The sequence below is a fragment of the Ahaetulla prasina genome, chromosome 1 (genome assembly GCF_028640845.1).
Source record: "Ahaetulla prasina isolate Xishuangbanna chromosome 1, ASM2864084v1, whole genome shotgun sequence".
In the NCBI taxonomy this organism is placed as follows: Eukaryota; Metazoa; Chordata; class Lepidosauria; order Squamata; family Colubridae; genus Ahaetulla; species Ahaetulla prasina.
In genome coordinates, this window is record NC_080539.1 from 364951233 (window position 1) to 364966835 (window position 15603).

A 15603-nucleotide genomic window follows, 5' to 3' on the forward strand; every position below is an offset into this window, starting at 1 on the left:
ACCGAAAGGTTAAAAAAAATATCAGCACAGCAGGGGGGGGGGGAAAGGATAAACAGGTAAAGTTAGAGAATGCTGTCAAAAAAAAAAACTATAACAAGATAAAAAACCGTTCCAATCAAACGCTGTCAAAGATTATAGATTGTTTCAGCCGCATCTTTACAAATAGTCTTGTTTAGGATCTGATGCAAACAGGGGAGTTATTGTTGGACGGGGACTCTGCAAATAAATCTTCAGGAGCTGGATCTTTAAAATGGTGCGGGAAAGTTTATTTTTGTTCACTAGCAAAAGGCCAGCTTCTGACCACAAAGCAGTTCTACAGGGTTTATATATATATATATATTTTAAAAAAGATAATCAGCGTCTGGTAAATTTATAGGTCCAGTAGGAAAGGAATATGAGGGGTGGGGGAAAAACAAGAAATCAGGAATGCTAGAAGTTTGATGTTTATTTATTTATATTTATTGGTCGTCCAACTTTAGTGGGCAGAATGGATGACAGAATAGAATAGAATAGAATAGAATAGAATAGAATAGAATTCTTTTAATTTTTAAGAGAAAGAATTTTTTAATTCTTTCTTTTAAAACTCTTCTTGAGTTTTAAACGATATCATTGGGATTTTGTTTTAATATGTTTTAATATTACATTCTTTTGGAAGGAGAGCTTTAATCAATATTTCCTTTTTTGATCCATTTGGACACTAAGTGTGTAACACCTCTGAATTTTTGGCAAGTTTTAAGGTCTAGATATATTAAATGTGGAGTTTCGTTTCCTGTCTTTAAATTGCTAGATACTTTTTGTTCATAAATAGGTAAGTGATGAAGTTTTGACCCTGAATCACATGAGAAATTTCATTATGGAATAATCCAGATTTAAAAACAGAAAACCAGATATTTTCCTTGAATGCCTGGGACTACAAAAGAAATAAAAACATTTATATCAGTTGATTTTTAATGACTTAAACATTTTGCATTTTGAATATGATTTGCCAGCAATATTTGCTTGGCAATATGTTACTATTGTAATATATTAATTTTTAGAATGCAGCCTGAGACACAGATATTAAGATATTTGTGCAATTTTAGGATCCTTAAGAGAGGCAATATATGAACAGAAAACAACAATGCAATTTTATAAAGAATTGAAAAAGTAAAATGAAAATTAATTGTAGTTATAGTTTTTGAATTGTGGAATGAAAAATCGAATATCCAATTTTGGATAATCAATGGATTTAGATGTTTTACAAACAAAGTAGATATATGATTTAAAAATGAAACTAATTCATCGGAAAATATTTTTTCAACTTTTGTAGAACCTCTTAAATAATGTTTTAGATAGACATTAGATTTTTTTGTGCTGACTTTGAATGAAATTTGAAAACTCTTTCACGATGAGCTTTGTCATTAACCAAGCCAAGAGGAGGGCAGTGAGGATAATTTTACGTAAATGGAAAGAAACTAACCTGATTTGAAGGAACGGATATAGAGTTTGGGTCTGTGAAACTATTTTTTTGAAAAGTCTCTGTTTTGAAAATGAGGCAGTAAAGCAATATATTTATTCATCATCTAGATTTAATAAAGGTTTGAATACATTTTATATTACTACCAATGGATGTTATATAGTTCATTTCTCTTTCCATTAACGGGTGGGTGGGTTTGTGGTGTTGTTTTTTTTATCTTTGGTTGTTAGTTTGCATCTCATGTACAAATGTAATCTTGGTTTGGGCAATTCCATGCAGTGGCCCAGAATCACCCAGCTGGCTTCATGCTTAAATTAGATCAAAACTCAGTCCAGTGTCTTAACTACTAGCAAAATTAGTTCTTTTAGTTTATTTTAGTCACTAGAATAGAATAGAATAGAATAGAATAGAATAGAATAGAATAGAATAGAATAGAATAGAATAATAGAGTTGGAAGGGACCTTAGAGGTTTTCTAGTCCAACCCCTACTTAGGCAGGAAACCCAAACCACTTCAGACAAATGGTTATCCAACATCTTCTTAAAAACGTTAAGATTTGTAGTCTAAGACTGGTGGAAACTTAGTCATTCAAGCCCTAACAATGGACATAAGAATTATTAAAGTAGTGTCATAATATAGGCAGTACCACGCACGGTAGGTTTTTTTAAAAACAGCAACAACAACTTTGCAACTACGTATACTCTGCAAATAAAATACACAAGGATTTTAGGAAGGAAAAGGGGAAAAGGAAAGGAAAAAGGAAAGAATAAAAGAAGTAGAAAAAAGGTAATTTCCAACTTTCTTTTATATAGTTACAAATATATTAGCTTTTGATCTAAATTCATATTACACAGTATTTCTATAATCATAGAAAAATTAATTGTCAGATCTCAAAATTAATATAGCATTTGTTTCAGGTTCTAGCAAAAAGTCCAAAAATGGATTCCACTTAGAAACAAAATTTGACAAAGTCTTTCCTTGAATCGGCGACGTTAATTTTGACATCTCAGCCAGTTCCATTAAACTTCACCACCCATTCTTCCATTGTGAGAATTTGTAAGACTTATCTCAGTGCATACAAAAGTCTGGTTGCAGTTATATATAAAAACAAAGTTCTGTATTTTTTTCCTCCCAACTATTTCCAAGCAGAGTGGTTTTTTTAAATAAAATTAAGCTGTTCAGGCCTAATAAATTCAGTATTTCCAGATATCAAGGGAGTCTTTTAGGTATTGCTCTGAGGACTCCAATTGTGATTGGTATAACAACTGGCTGGTAAGTTGTACGATCAGCCTGATGTTCAAAGTAGATTTGGCATTTTTATCTTCCTGTCATGATTATTATTTAGATTTAATACATAGCCACCCCCTCTTCAGAGTTAGATAAACGAAGAACTGGGAATAAATGTATTGTTTGCAAACTTATCTAATTGTTAGGATATCAGATAAACAGTTTATTAAGGTCTAAGATCAGATCATAAGAATTAAAACAATCAAATATAATTTGTAAATACAGTAAACTCTCATTAAGTAAATCACATACTGTACTTCTGATGTTGGATCTTATGGTTGGGCACAGAATTCAACAGCCCTGTAAGTGATTTCAAGATAGTTATCTTTTAGGAAAAATTCTTGGTACTGTTCATCTAAACAGCCAAAGTGTCCATCTATTACAGGGGTGTCAAATTCTATTTCATTGAGGGCCGCATCAGGGTTCTGTTTGAACTTGGAGAGGGGGGCAGGCCATTTCGATGTCACTCCTGTCGGGGGCACTTGTGGTGGCCCATGTACTCTGCCAGCGAAAACAGGTTCCCGAGCTCCGTTTTCGGCTGCCACGGCCTCCTGCAACTCTCTGCCAGTGAGGCCTCCCAAACTCTGTTTTCACTGGCAGAGGGTTTCAGGAGGCCGTGGCAGCCGAAAACGGAGTTTGGGAGCCCATTTTCGCTGGCAGAAGCATCGCGGGCTGGTCCTTTGTTGTTTCCAGGGCAGCCCCACAGGCCAGATCTAAGTACCCCTCGAGGCCACATTTGGCCCCCGGGCCTTGAGTTTGACATCGTCAGCAAATAGAACACAATTACTTGTGATATGGTCACAAAGATCATTAATGTATAGTATGAAGAGTGTTGGTCCAAGGACGCTGCCTTGAGGAATGCCACTCTTGACAGGAACAGGATTTGATAAAGCATTGCCAATTTTGACCACTTGTTGTCTGTTAGACAGAAAAGCAGATATCCATTTGTGGAGGGGTCCTGAAATGCCATAGGATTTTAGTTTTAGGAGAAGTTTATCGTGTACTACTGAGTCAAAAGCTTTGCAGAAGTCTATGTAGATTGCATCTATTATTTTGCCTTGTTTTGTCCTCTAATAATATTTAAAATAATAATATTTTATTTTTAATATTTTAATATTTTAATATAATTTTTAATTATTTTTAATATAATTTTTAATAATCTTTAATATAATATTTTATAATAATATTTGTATTGTTTTGTCCTCTAATAATATGAGTACTTGCTCAATGTGGCGGTGCATATATTTAATAAATAAATAAGCAAACGAACAATGATTACATCCACTAGTTGCAATGAGCAGTAGTGGTATAATACAAGTTAACTGTACTTGTTCATTAAAGAAAGTTTATAATATATGGAAATGTTTTATTTTAATATAAACAATCCATCTTCCATTAAACAGTGTGTCGTCTGGGTACAAATGTCTTGTGCAATAACAATTGAAATTTACAGCCGTATTCATTTTTTATCTGTTCTTAAACTTAATATTGATATACATTGCATGTCGCTTACTGTAACAACCCTCTTCTTAACTTATTTAATTCTATTAATATATTTTTTGTACTTCACTAGTCTGCTTTTATTTCTAACTTTCATATTTATTCTCTAGCCATCGGTAGAATAGTTCCCATACATTATAATATTCAGTTTGTTCCTTCTCTTTAATTGCAAGTGTTAACTTATTCATTTCTGCACATTCTAATATTTTCCTAATCACATTCTCATCCGTAGGAATCTCTTCACTTTTCCAGTTTTGTGCATATACAATCCTAGGTGCAGTTTATGATATATGAAGTGATTTTGAGCAATAGATACCATCATCTTGTTTGTTTGTTTGTTTGTTTGTTTGTTTGTTTTGAGTTGTGCCAAATTCAGTGACATTTCTTGGGTGCAAATCACACTGTATATTTAAGTCTTATATTAGTAACATACTTACTGACGATCAACAACATGGCATAATTTTAAAATAATTTTAATATAATTTTAATTATTTTTAATATTTTAATATAATATTTTAATATAATATTTTATAATAATATTTGTATTGTTTTGTCCTCTAATAATATGAGTACTTGCTCAATGTGGCGGTGCATATATTTAATAAATAAATAAGCAAATGAACAATGATTACATCCACTAGTTGCAATGAGCAGTAGTGGTATAATATAAGTTAACTGTACTTGTTCATTAAAGAAAGTTTATGATATATGGAAATGTTTTATATGCTCTGGTTAGTAGTGTTTTTGGAAAAGAAGCTACAAGATTAGGTTTACAACTCTTAGAGCCTTTTTGCTATGTAGTTGCAGTGGGCTTTGGCACTTAGATCATTTGACATGAAAACTCCAAGGTCTTTAACGGGTTCATCTGTAAGGTAATGTCCATCAAGTATGTACTTAGTGTTTGGGTTCTTTTTCCAATATGTAAGACTGAGCATTTGCTGGTTGAGATTTGAGTTGCCAAGTTTTAGACCAACTGGTTAGATGATCAAGGTCTTTTGAATGATAGATGCATTGTCTGTGGTGTTAAATAGTTTGACATCGTCAGCAAAGAGAACACAATTACTTGTGATATGGTCACAAAGATCATTAATGTATAGTATGAAGAGTGTTGGTCCAAGGACGCTGCCTTGAGGAATGCCACTCTTGACAGGAACAGGATTTGATAAAGCATTGCCAATTTTGACCACTTGTTGTCTGTTAGACAGAAAAGCAGATATCCATTTGTGAAGGGGTCCTGAAATGCCATAGGATTTTAGTTTTAGGAGAAGTTTATCGTGTACTACTGAGTCAAAAGCTTTGCAGAAGTCTATGTAGATTGCATCTATTATTTTGCCTTGTTTTGTCCTCTAATAATATTTAAAATAATAATATTTGTATTGTTTTGTCCTCTAATAATATTTGTATTGTTTTGTCCTCTAATAATATTTTAATATAATATTTTATATTTTATATATAATATTTTATAATAATATTTGTATTGTTTTGTCCTCTAATAATATTTGTATTGTTTTGTCCTCTAATAATATTTTATATATAATATTTTATTTTAATATAATATTTAAAATAATAATATTTTATATATAATATTTAAAATAATAATATTTGTATTGTTTTGTCCTCTAATAATATTTTATTTTAATATTTTAATATAATATTTTATTTTATTTTATTTTATTTTATTTTATTTATTTTACTTCATTTCGCTTCACTGAAGAGGTGAGATTTTTCAAATATTTTAAGCAAATGAGGCTTGCTGGATCAGACAATTGACACAGCCTGGCATGTTTGGATATTGAGATGGGCAGCGATAAATTTAATAAATAAATAAGCAAATGAACAATGATTACATCCACTAGTTGCAATGAGCAGTAGTGGTATAATACAAGTTAACTGTACTTGTTCATTAAAGAAAGTTTATAATATATGGAAATGTTTTATTTTAATATAAACAATCCATCTTCCATTAAACAGTGTGTCGTCTGGGTACAAATGTCTTGTGCAATTACAATTGAAATTTACATGATTCATTTTTTATCTGTTCTTAAACTTAATATTGATATACATTGCATGTCGCTTACTGTAACAACCCTCTTCTTAACTTATTTAATTCTATTAATATATTTTTTGTACTTCACTAGTCTGCTTTTATTTCTAACTTTCATATTTATTCTCTAGCCATCGGTAGAATAGTTCCCATACATTATAATATTCAGTTTGTTCCTTCTCTTTAATTGCAAGTGTTAACTTATTCATTTCTGCACATTCTAATATTTTCCTAATCACATTCTCATCCGTAGGAATCTCTTCACTTTTCCAGTTTTGTGCATATACAATCCTAGGTGCAGTTTATGATATATGAAGTGATTTTGAGCAATAGATACCATCATCTTGTTTGTTTGTTTGTTTGTTTGTTTGTTTGTTTTGAGTTGTGCCAAATTCAGTGACATTTCTTGGGTGCAAATCACACTGTATATTTAAGTCTTATATTAGTAACATTCTTACTGACGATCAACAACATGGCATAATTTTAAAAATCTGAGCACATTCCCACAATTATAGGCAATGTGACCTTCATACCCTTGAAATATAACGTAGTTGCAATTATACTATTATTACCACTATTAATGGTATCTTCTTTTTAAAAGTTTTTCTGGCTCTAATATTTTCCTAATCACATTCTCATCCGTAGGAATCTCTTCACTTTTCCAGTTTTGTGCATATACAATCCTAGGTGCAGTTTATGATATATGAAGTGATTTTGAGCAATAGATACCATCATCTTGTTTGTTTGTTTGTTTGTTTGTTTGTTTGTTTTGAGTTGTGCCAAATTCAGTGACATTTCTTGGGTGCAAATCACACTGTATATTTAAGTCTTATATTAGTAACATACTTACTGACGATCAACAACATGGCATAATTTTTACAAAAATCTGAGCACATTCCCACAATTATAGGCAATGTGACCTTCATACCCTTGAAATATAACGTAGTTGCAATTATACTATTATTACCACTATTAATTGTATCTTCTTTTTTAAAAGTTTTTTATTTTTTCTTTTCTTATATACATATTGTAAATGTACATTCTCTTGTCCATAAATAATCGTACATATTTTTTCTGAAGAAAGCACAAAGATAAAACACTTTAATTACATTTGGGGTTGCTCTTCTACCCTTTCTTTCCCTTCATTTCACAACAAACCTTCATCTCCTCTTTTCCCTCCCTCCCTCCTCACCTTTCCTATCTTCTTCCTCCTCTTTTCCCTCTCCCTCTTCCTTCCCCTTCCTCTCCCCGACTCCTCTTTCCCTCCTTTCTCACCTTCTCTCCTACTCTTATCCCCTATCCTATCTTCCTCTCCTTCCCCTTCCTTCCATCCCTCTCTCTCCTTCACCTCTTCTATCTTACTCTATATTCCTCTCTTCTTTCTTTCTTCTTTGTTGTATAATATTTCCCTTGTTTGGTAACCGAGCAACTCCTATCTTTTTGAAGGGAATTCTCTGTCCAGGTTCTAATTTTCAATAACCATATAAGCAGCCTCAATATCCTAGAGGGGGAAATGAGGGCTTAATCACTAAATTTTATAAGCATCATTCTTACCAGATTTGGAGCAAATTGGTCCCAGTTAAACAAGCATGGCTTAAGTTCTTCGTTCCGGGCAAGACCCATCAGGCAATGACAGTTTTAGATCAAGACAATCTGCACTGAATTCAACCCAAAACCTACTCCGGTACTTACCCAATTTTTTTCCTTCGTTACACAAAACTGCTTATTGGGAAGTCGTATAGCAAACTTCGTTAAGTCCCTTTGTTTTCCCAACACGGTTGTAATTTTGAATGGTCGCCGAAGGAATGGTTGTAAGTCGAGGACAAACTGCATGATGAAAATAACATCTTTGTCATTATAACAAGTTGCCTTTGACAGTTTCATCCAATTTTCACCTTCATAGGAATACTTTTGGGTATTTTCAAATATATATTTAGTACACATGGCAGTTTTAGAGTCAGTGTAAATATCCCTAATTTGTTCATAGGGATATGAAAAACCAAAAAACCAAAACATTTCCCCCAATTTTGGGTAATTTATCCAGCTTTGGGAAGCACTGATCTCTATAGCAGGGGCCTAGGAAGAAAGCCTTTTCTGCTGAATAATTTCCCCCCAGAGGTGAGGCAGGCCCCCATTCTCCTAGCCTTCGAAGAGAGTTAAAACATAGCTCTGCTTGGTGTGGGGTGCCCAAAGAAGCACATGTGGTTGGTTGGTGCCATGCAGCTCTCTTCACCTTTATCATCTAATTTTAATTTTTTTTTTTTGAAAGACAGACTGCTCCTTCCAGGAAGATCTGCTTAGACTTGAGATTTATTTATTTATTTTATTTTATTTTATTTGACTCTATATTCCTCTCTTCTTTCTTTCTTCTTTGTTGTATAATATTTCCCTTGTTTGGTAACCGAGCAACTCCTATCTTTTTGAAGGGAATTCTCTGTCCAGGTTCTAATTTTCAATAACCATATAAGCAGCCTCAATATCCTAGAGGGGGAAATGAGGGCTTAATCACTAAATTTTATAAGCATCATTCTTACCAGATTTGGAGCAAATTGGTCCCAGTTAAACAAGCATGGCTTAAGTTCTTCGTTCCGGGCAAGACCCATCAGGCAATGACAGTTTTAGATCAAGACAATCTGCACTGAATTCAACCCAAAACCTACTCCGGTACTTACCCAATTTTTTTCCTTCGTTACACAAAACTGCTTATTGGGAAGTCGTATAGCAAACTTCGTTAAGTCCCTTTGTTTTCCCAACACGGTTGTAATTTTGAATGGTCGCCGAAGGAATGGTTGTAAGTCGAGGACAAACTGCATGATGAAAATAACATCTTTGTCATTATAACAAGTTGCCTTTGACAGTTTCATCCAATTTTCACCTTCATAGGAATACTTTTGGGTATTTTCAAATATATATTTAGTACACATGGCAGTTTTAGAGTCAGTGTAAATATCCCTAATTTGTTCATAGGGATATGAAAAACCAAAAAACCAAAACATTTCCCCCAATTTTGGGTAATTTATCCAGCTTTGGGAAGCACTGATCTCTATAGCAGGGGCCTAGGAAGAAAGCCTTTTCTGCTGAATAATTTCCCCCCAGAGGTGAGGCAGGCCCCCATTCTCCTAGCCTTCCGAAAGAGAGTTAAAACATAGCTCTGCGGCTTGGTGTGGGGTGCCCAAAGAAGCACATGTGGTTAGTTGGTGCCATGCGAGCTCTCTCTTCACCTTTATCATCTAATTTTAATTTTTTTTGCCTCTTTAAAAACTTTTATAGTTTTTTTTTTAATTATTTTTTTTAAATTTAAATTTAATTTTTAAAAAAAAGATATTGAGACTCTAGAAAGAGTGCAGAGAAGAGCAACAAAGATGATTAGGGGACTGGAGACTAAAACATATAAAGAATGGTTGCTGTAATTTGGGTATGTCTAGTTTGATGAAAAGAAGAACTAGGGAAGACATGATAGCAGTGTTCCAATATCTCAGGGGCTGCCACAAAGAAGAGGGAGTCAAGCTATTCTCCAGAGCACCTGAGGGTAGAACAAGAAGCAATGGGCGGAAACTCATCAAGGAGAGAAGCAACTTGGAACTAAGGAGAAATTTCCTGACAGTGAGAACAATTAATAAATGGAAAAACTTGCCTCCAGAAGTTATAAATGCTCCAACGCCGGAAGTTTTAAAAGAAGAGATTGGATAACCATTTGTCTGAAATGGTGTAGGGTTTCCTGTCTAAGCAGGGGGTTGGACTAGAAGACCTCCAAGGTACCTTCCAACTCTGTTATTCTATTCTAATTCTAAAATTTGAATTATTAACTTTTTAATTTTCATATACTGTTTTATATTTTGATGTTTTATTCTACACCATCGAGAATCCCTCTTTGAGGCAGATAGGTGATTCAGATATATGAAATATAAAATGAAGGAAGGAAGGAAAGAAGGGAGGAAGGGAGGGAGGGAGGGAGGGAGGAAGGAAGGACTTGGATTCTGGCCCAGCGTAGTAGTTCTGAGAAGCCATAATTCCTTAACTAGGAATTGGGAGCAGCAGACGTATTCTTGGCCTCCACGTAGATGTCATTTCTAACCACAACAACTTGCAACCATGATTTTTCTCTAATTTTCCTTTAGAGCTGTTCCCAGTTCATACATCTTGTACTGGTGAGTTCCATAGTTTTAGGTATGCACTGCATGGAGAAGTCCTGAGTCTCCCACCATTAACTCTCTAAAATATTCTATCTCTACAAATCCTTTTGCGGTGACCAAAATGATGCGGTCGTGCCCAGTTTATCATACTACTATATTGGCAATTTTGTTTAATGTTCCTTTTTGGGAAAGGATGAAGATACTTTAGTTCATCTTCTTCACAAAGAGTTGGGAAACATTTTAAAATTGATTGCAGGGGGATGTTTATATAATAGTAACGAAGCTTTGAATTAAAATGGATAATTAATGTAAATAATAATTGGGTTTAATTTGGCACCATAAGATTTTAAAATTGAGAACTCAAATATTTTTAGGCCAATAGCAAAATGCTTGTGTTCTGGAATACCGTGGTACAAAGTAGAACATTTTATTTCATGATATTGATTGCAGCCATTTTAAGATTGGAGAAACTTTTTGCAACGTCCTAGACAAACATGAGGTTTTAATTCTGAATTTGAAAACTGGAGTACATGTTTATCATACACATTTTTAAGGTTTTTGTTAATCCCGCCTTTATTATTTTTATAAATAAGGCAAAAAACATATCTAATATTCTTTCCTGATAATTTTCCCATAAAAGCAACTCTTGGATTGGGTTGAGAGAGAGAGTGATTGGTCCATGCTTGTATCTAGAATATAAAGGATTTATATTTACAACAAATGTTAGATTGTATGAAGCCACGAAGTATATTGACCTGAAAATAATTATAACAACAATCAAAATACTTGTGCTTGATAGGGAAAATGCATTGAACATTCACAGGTTATTTAGAAATGATGACAAACAAGTTCAAATGAATGAATTAATGTACAGATAGTCCTCAACTTACAACAGCAACCAGGACCATATATTCCATCGCTAAGCAAGGCAGTTTAGTGAGTAGTGCCTGATTTTATGACCTTTTTTGCCAAAGATGTTAAGCAAATCAGTGCAGTTGTTGAGCAAATTACATGGTCACGAAGTGACTCCAGTTTCTCCCATTGACTTTCTATGTAGAAGCCGGCTGGGAAGGTTGCAAATAGCAATTACATTACCCTGGGACACTGCAACTGTCATAAATACATGCCAAGTTGCCAAGCAAATTTTGATCACATGGCTGTGGGGAAGCTGTGACAGTTGTAAGTGCAAGGACTAGTTGTAAGTCACTTTTTTCAGTGCTGTTATAACTTTGAACATTTACTAGACAAATGGTTGTAAATTGAGTGTCAAGGTGCCCCCTGACAAACCCAAACAAGCAAGCACGATCGAGACAATCCAATCTCTGAATGCAAAACTTTATTGAGTACATCATTTCCGCATTGATGAAAGCAAAACCAGCTCTAGCTAATTCCCACTCAATTCATATAATTAAAGAATAGAGTTTCCCTTTCCCCCTATTAGTACAGGTCACATTGTCCAAATAAATGTCATGGTATTGTTATGAGAAAATGTCTTTGGAGTTTGGCAAACACCTGCTGGAGTGTCCTTGGTTCTCATGGCTCATCTTCTTGAGGTCTGGAGTCTACATTCCATTTCCCCCTTCCCTCCCCCCTAGTTCATTGGCAATGGTTGCAACAGCACAAGCGCGCTATGCTGTTGCACAACTTGACATCGAAGACTGTAGGTATCTTAGAATTTTTTATATTAAAAATGGGGAAAATGGAGAAAAGAAATTCAGATGTGCAAATATTGCTAGAAACTATATGGTCCATGGCAAGGGATCTATATTGAAAGAAATCAGAATGGCTGTATAGAAAACAGAGTATATCTTCTTTCTTTTCTTTCTTTATGGAAGTAAGAACTGGGCATGATGGGAGAAATCAAAATTAAATTGAATGCAGTGGCACTGGAATACTTAAGAATAAATAAAGCAATAATACAATAAAGCAACAGCAGAGAGACCAAGAATTAATGGGAGCTGAATTTATTTTATTTATGTATCAAATTTAGAAATTGTCCATCTCACTCCTAGAGTGACTCTATGAGGGTGTACAATTAAATGAGCATGGATTGAATATAGAGAGTACTGGTATAAATTATGCTTGAGTTGCTATAGAAAGAATGAAGGAGGATTGAAATAATGAAGGGAAAGCAAAAGGAACCAGAGGAAGGGACGGCCACTGAATATCGGGGTTAGATCCTCAAAAAGAGAGAAGTGAGTATTTTAAATGAAAAGCATAAAGCCTGTAAGTAGAAGCAACGAAGTATTGCAACAGAAGGAAGAAGTACATATGGATGGTGTCGGAGTGAACTGGATTTTGCCCTGTGTCTTTTTAATTATTTTGTCTTTAATTTCTTTGGCTTATTCTTTCTTAGTCCTTTGGGGCACCAGGCATACAACTGTTTACTCCAAAAGGGAATTGTGTGATGGGCATGTATGTAAATATACGTCTTAGTCTATTCCAGTTGTTTTCCAATAGGCAGGATTGTGTCTTCCAGAAAGCAGAGTTTTCAAACATGGATCTCTCTATTTTGAACTCCGTGTTTGCATAAGTAAAGTGAGAGAAGTAACAATTCAGCGATGAGGAAATAACATTTGCTCATTCCCCGAGGCAGAGTTCTCTGTTCTGATTTTTGAATCTTTCAGAGTTAAACCTGACACCGAAAATAAATGCTAATATGCAGATTCAACAACTTCGGATTGGTAGCAAAGCCAGTTCTAAACTATATTTTTCATGGAGTGGGAATGTGCTCTCTGAACCAAGCAAAGAAATTCAAATGTATCTTGATAGGTTCTCTTCCAGGTGTCCTATTTTAAAAAGTACAACAGGTTTTTTTTCCTCCTAGGATCTTTGAAATAGGAAATATAATCAGTGTTCAAGACCAATGTATTTCCTCAAATTTTGTCATTGAGAGAAGAAAGACATTTTGGGGGGAGAATGAAAGAATCCCGCCTATTGGAAAACAACTGGAATAGACTACGAAAGGAATTACATAGAATAATGTTTCCCAGCCTTGCCAGGTTTAAGGTGGACTACAATTCCCAGAATTCCTCAGCCAGCAAGGAAAATGATAAACTTTAATCAAAGCTTTAGGGGCTTTCTAGTCTGAAGGGATGATACCAGTGGTGGGTTTCTACCAATTCGCCCTGGTTTGGGCGAACGGGTAGTGGCAATGGCAGGAGGCTCCGCCCACCCACCCAGATGTCATCATAGTTGCTCTATGTACCCGCGCGAGCGCGCTCCTGGTTTCGAACTGGTAGCGAAGGTAAGAGGAATCCACTACTCGGTGATACTTATGTTGGGTGGGTGATAGAGACGCCTTTATTTGACTTAAAATTACAACAATTTGCAACCAAATTCCAGGCTCCATTGTGGTCCTAAGTCAATAACTACCTGTATCTTTTATATAGAAAGTTCTAGAAGGAAAAAAAAATTGGAGCACACTTTAATAAGCACTACTTTAGCCAAATAGATGCTGATGAGCAGGAAGGCTGGGAGGGTTGTGGAGTCATAATAAGGTTGACTCAGACTTCCATCCTTCTAAGGTAGGTAAAATGAGGACCCAGATTGTTGGGGGCAATATGTTAGGGCTGTGAAGCACTGTATATAAGTCTAAGTGCTAAGTGCTGTTGCTCTAATTCCAAGGACAGACTGTAAATAGCTTTTCTGAAGTCCATCATAATTTTGAAGGATTATTAAGTGACTGGTTATAAGTTGAGAACTACCTGTAGTATGGACATGGAGGATTGTGCAACCGCCTTAACATTCACTAGGAATGAATGGATCACCTTGGATTCGTCTAGGCCAGGGATCTGCAAACTTGGCTCTTTTAAGACTTGTGGACTTCAACTCCCAGAGTTCATCAGCCAGCAAAGCTTTGAGCAAAGCAAAAAGCCAAGTTTGCAGACCCCGGGTCTAGGTCAATGGTTCTCAACCTGTGGTCCGTGCATCCCTGGGTGGAGGCTGCAATGTCACAGGGGGACCGCAAAGGCTTGAAAAAATGTTATGATTTAAATCTTGAGTTATGTCTTGGGGAAGAGGGGTCTGTGGCCACGGTCCGTGGCTGCAAAAGGTATTTAAAGGGGGTTCGTGGTGAAGAAAAGTTGAGAACCACTGGTCTAGGCTGTCAGTACAATTATTCAATAGAATTTTCCGTACGTTTATTTTGACTTAGAAGTTTAGAATAACTTGTTGAAAGGGACCTTGGAGGTCTTCTAGTCCAACCCCGTGCCCAGGCAGGAAACCCTACACCACCCTAAACCCTACATACACTAATAATAATAATAATAATAATAATAATAATAATAATAATAATAATAATAATAATAATAATAATATCAGAGTTGGAAGGGACCTTGGAGGTCTTCTAGTCCAACCCCCTGCCCAGGCAGGAAACCCTACACCATTTCAGACAAATGGTTATCCAACATTTTCTTAAAAATTTCCAGTGTTGGAGCATTCACAATTTCTGCAGGCAAGTTGTTCCACTGATTAATTGTTCTAACTGTCAGGAAATTTCTCCTTAGTTCTAAGTTGCTTCTCTCCTTGATTAGTTTCCACCCATTGTTTCTTGTTCTACCCTCAGGTGCTTTGCAGAATAGTTTGACTCCCTCTTCTTTGTGGCAACCCCTGAGATATTGGAACGCTGCTATCATGTCTCCCCTAGTCCTTCTTTTCATTAAACTAGGCATACCGAGTTCCTGCAACCGTTCTTCATATGTTTTAGCCTCCAGTCCCCTAATCATCTTTGTTGCTCTTCTCTGCACTCTTTCTAGAGTCTCCACATTTTTTTTACATCATGGCGACCAAAACTGAATGCAATATTCCAAGTGTGGCCTTACCAAGGCATTATAAAGTGGTATTAACACTTCACGTGATCTTGTTTCTATCCCTCTGTTTATTCAGGCCAGAATTGTGTTGGCTTTTTTGGCAGCTGCTGCACACCGCTGGCTCATATCTAAATGGTTGTCCACTAGGACTCCAAGATCATCCCTCTCATAGTTACTACTATTGAGCAAGGTACCACATATCCAGTACCTGTGCATTTTGTTTTTTTGGCCTAAATGTAGAACCTTATTTTTTTCATTGTTGAATTTCATTTTGTTAGATAGTGCCCAATGTTCAAGTCTGTCAAGATCTTTCTGTATCTTGAGCCTATCTTCTGGAGTGTTGGCTATTCCTGCCAGCTTGGTGTCATCTGCA

The 15603-nt window shown here is 35.3% G+C and overlaps 1 protein-coding gene across 1 annotated transcript in view; it reads left to right on the plus strand.

Moving 5' to 3' along the window:
* Window positions 1-15603, plus strand: part of MEF2B (myocyte enhancer factor 2B) — a 77168-nt gene that overhangs the window by 1019 nt on the left and 60546 nt on the right. The window lies entirely within an intron of this gene.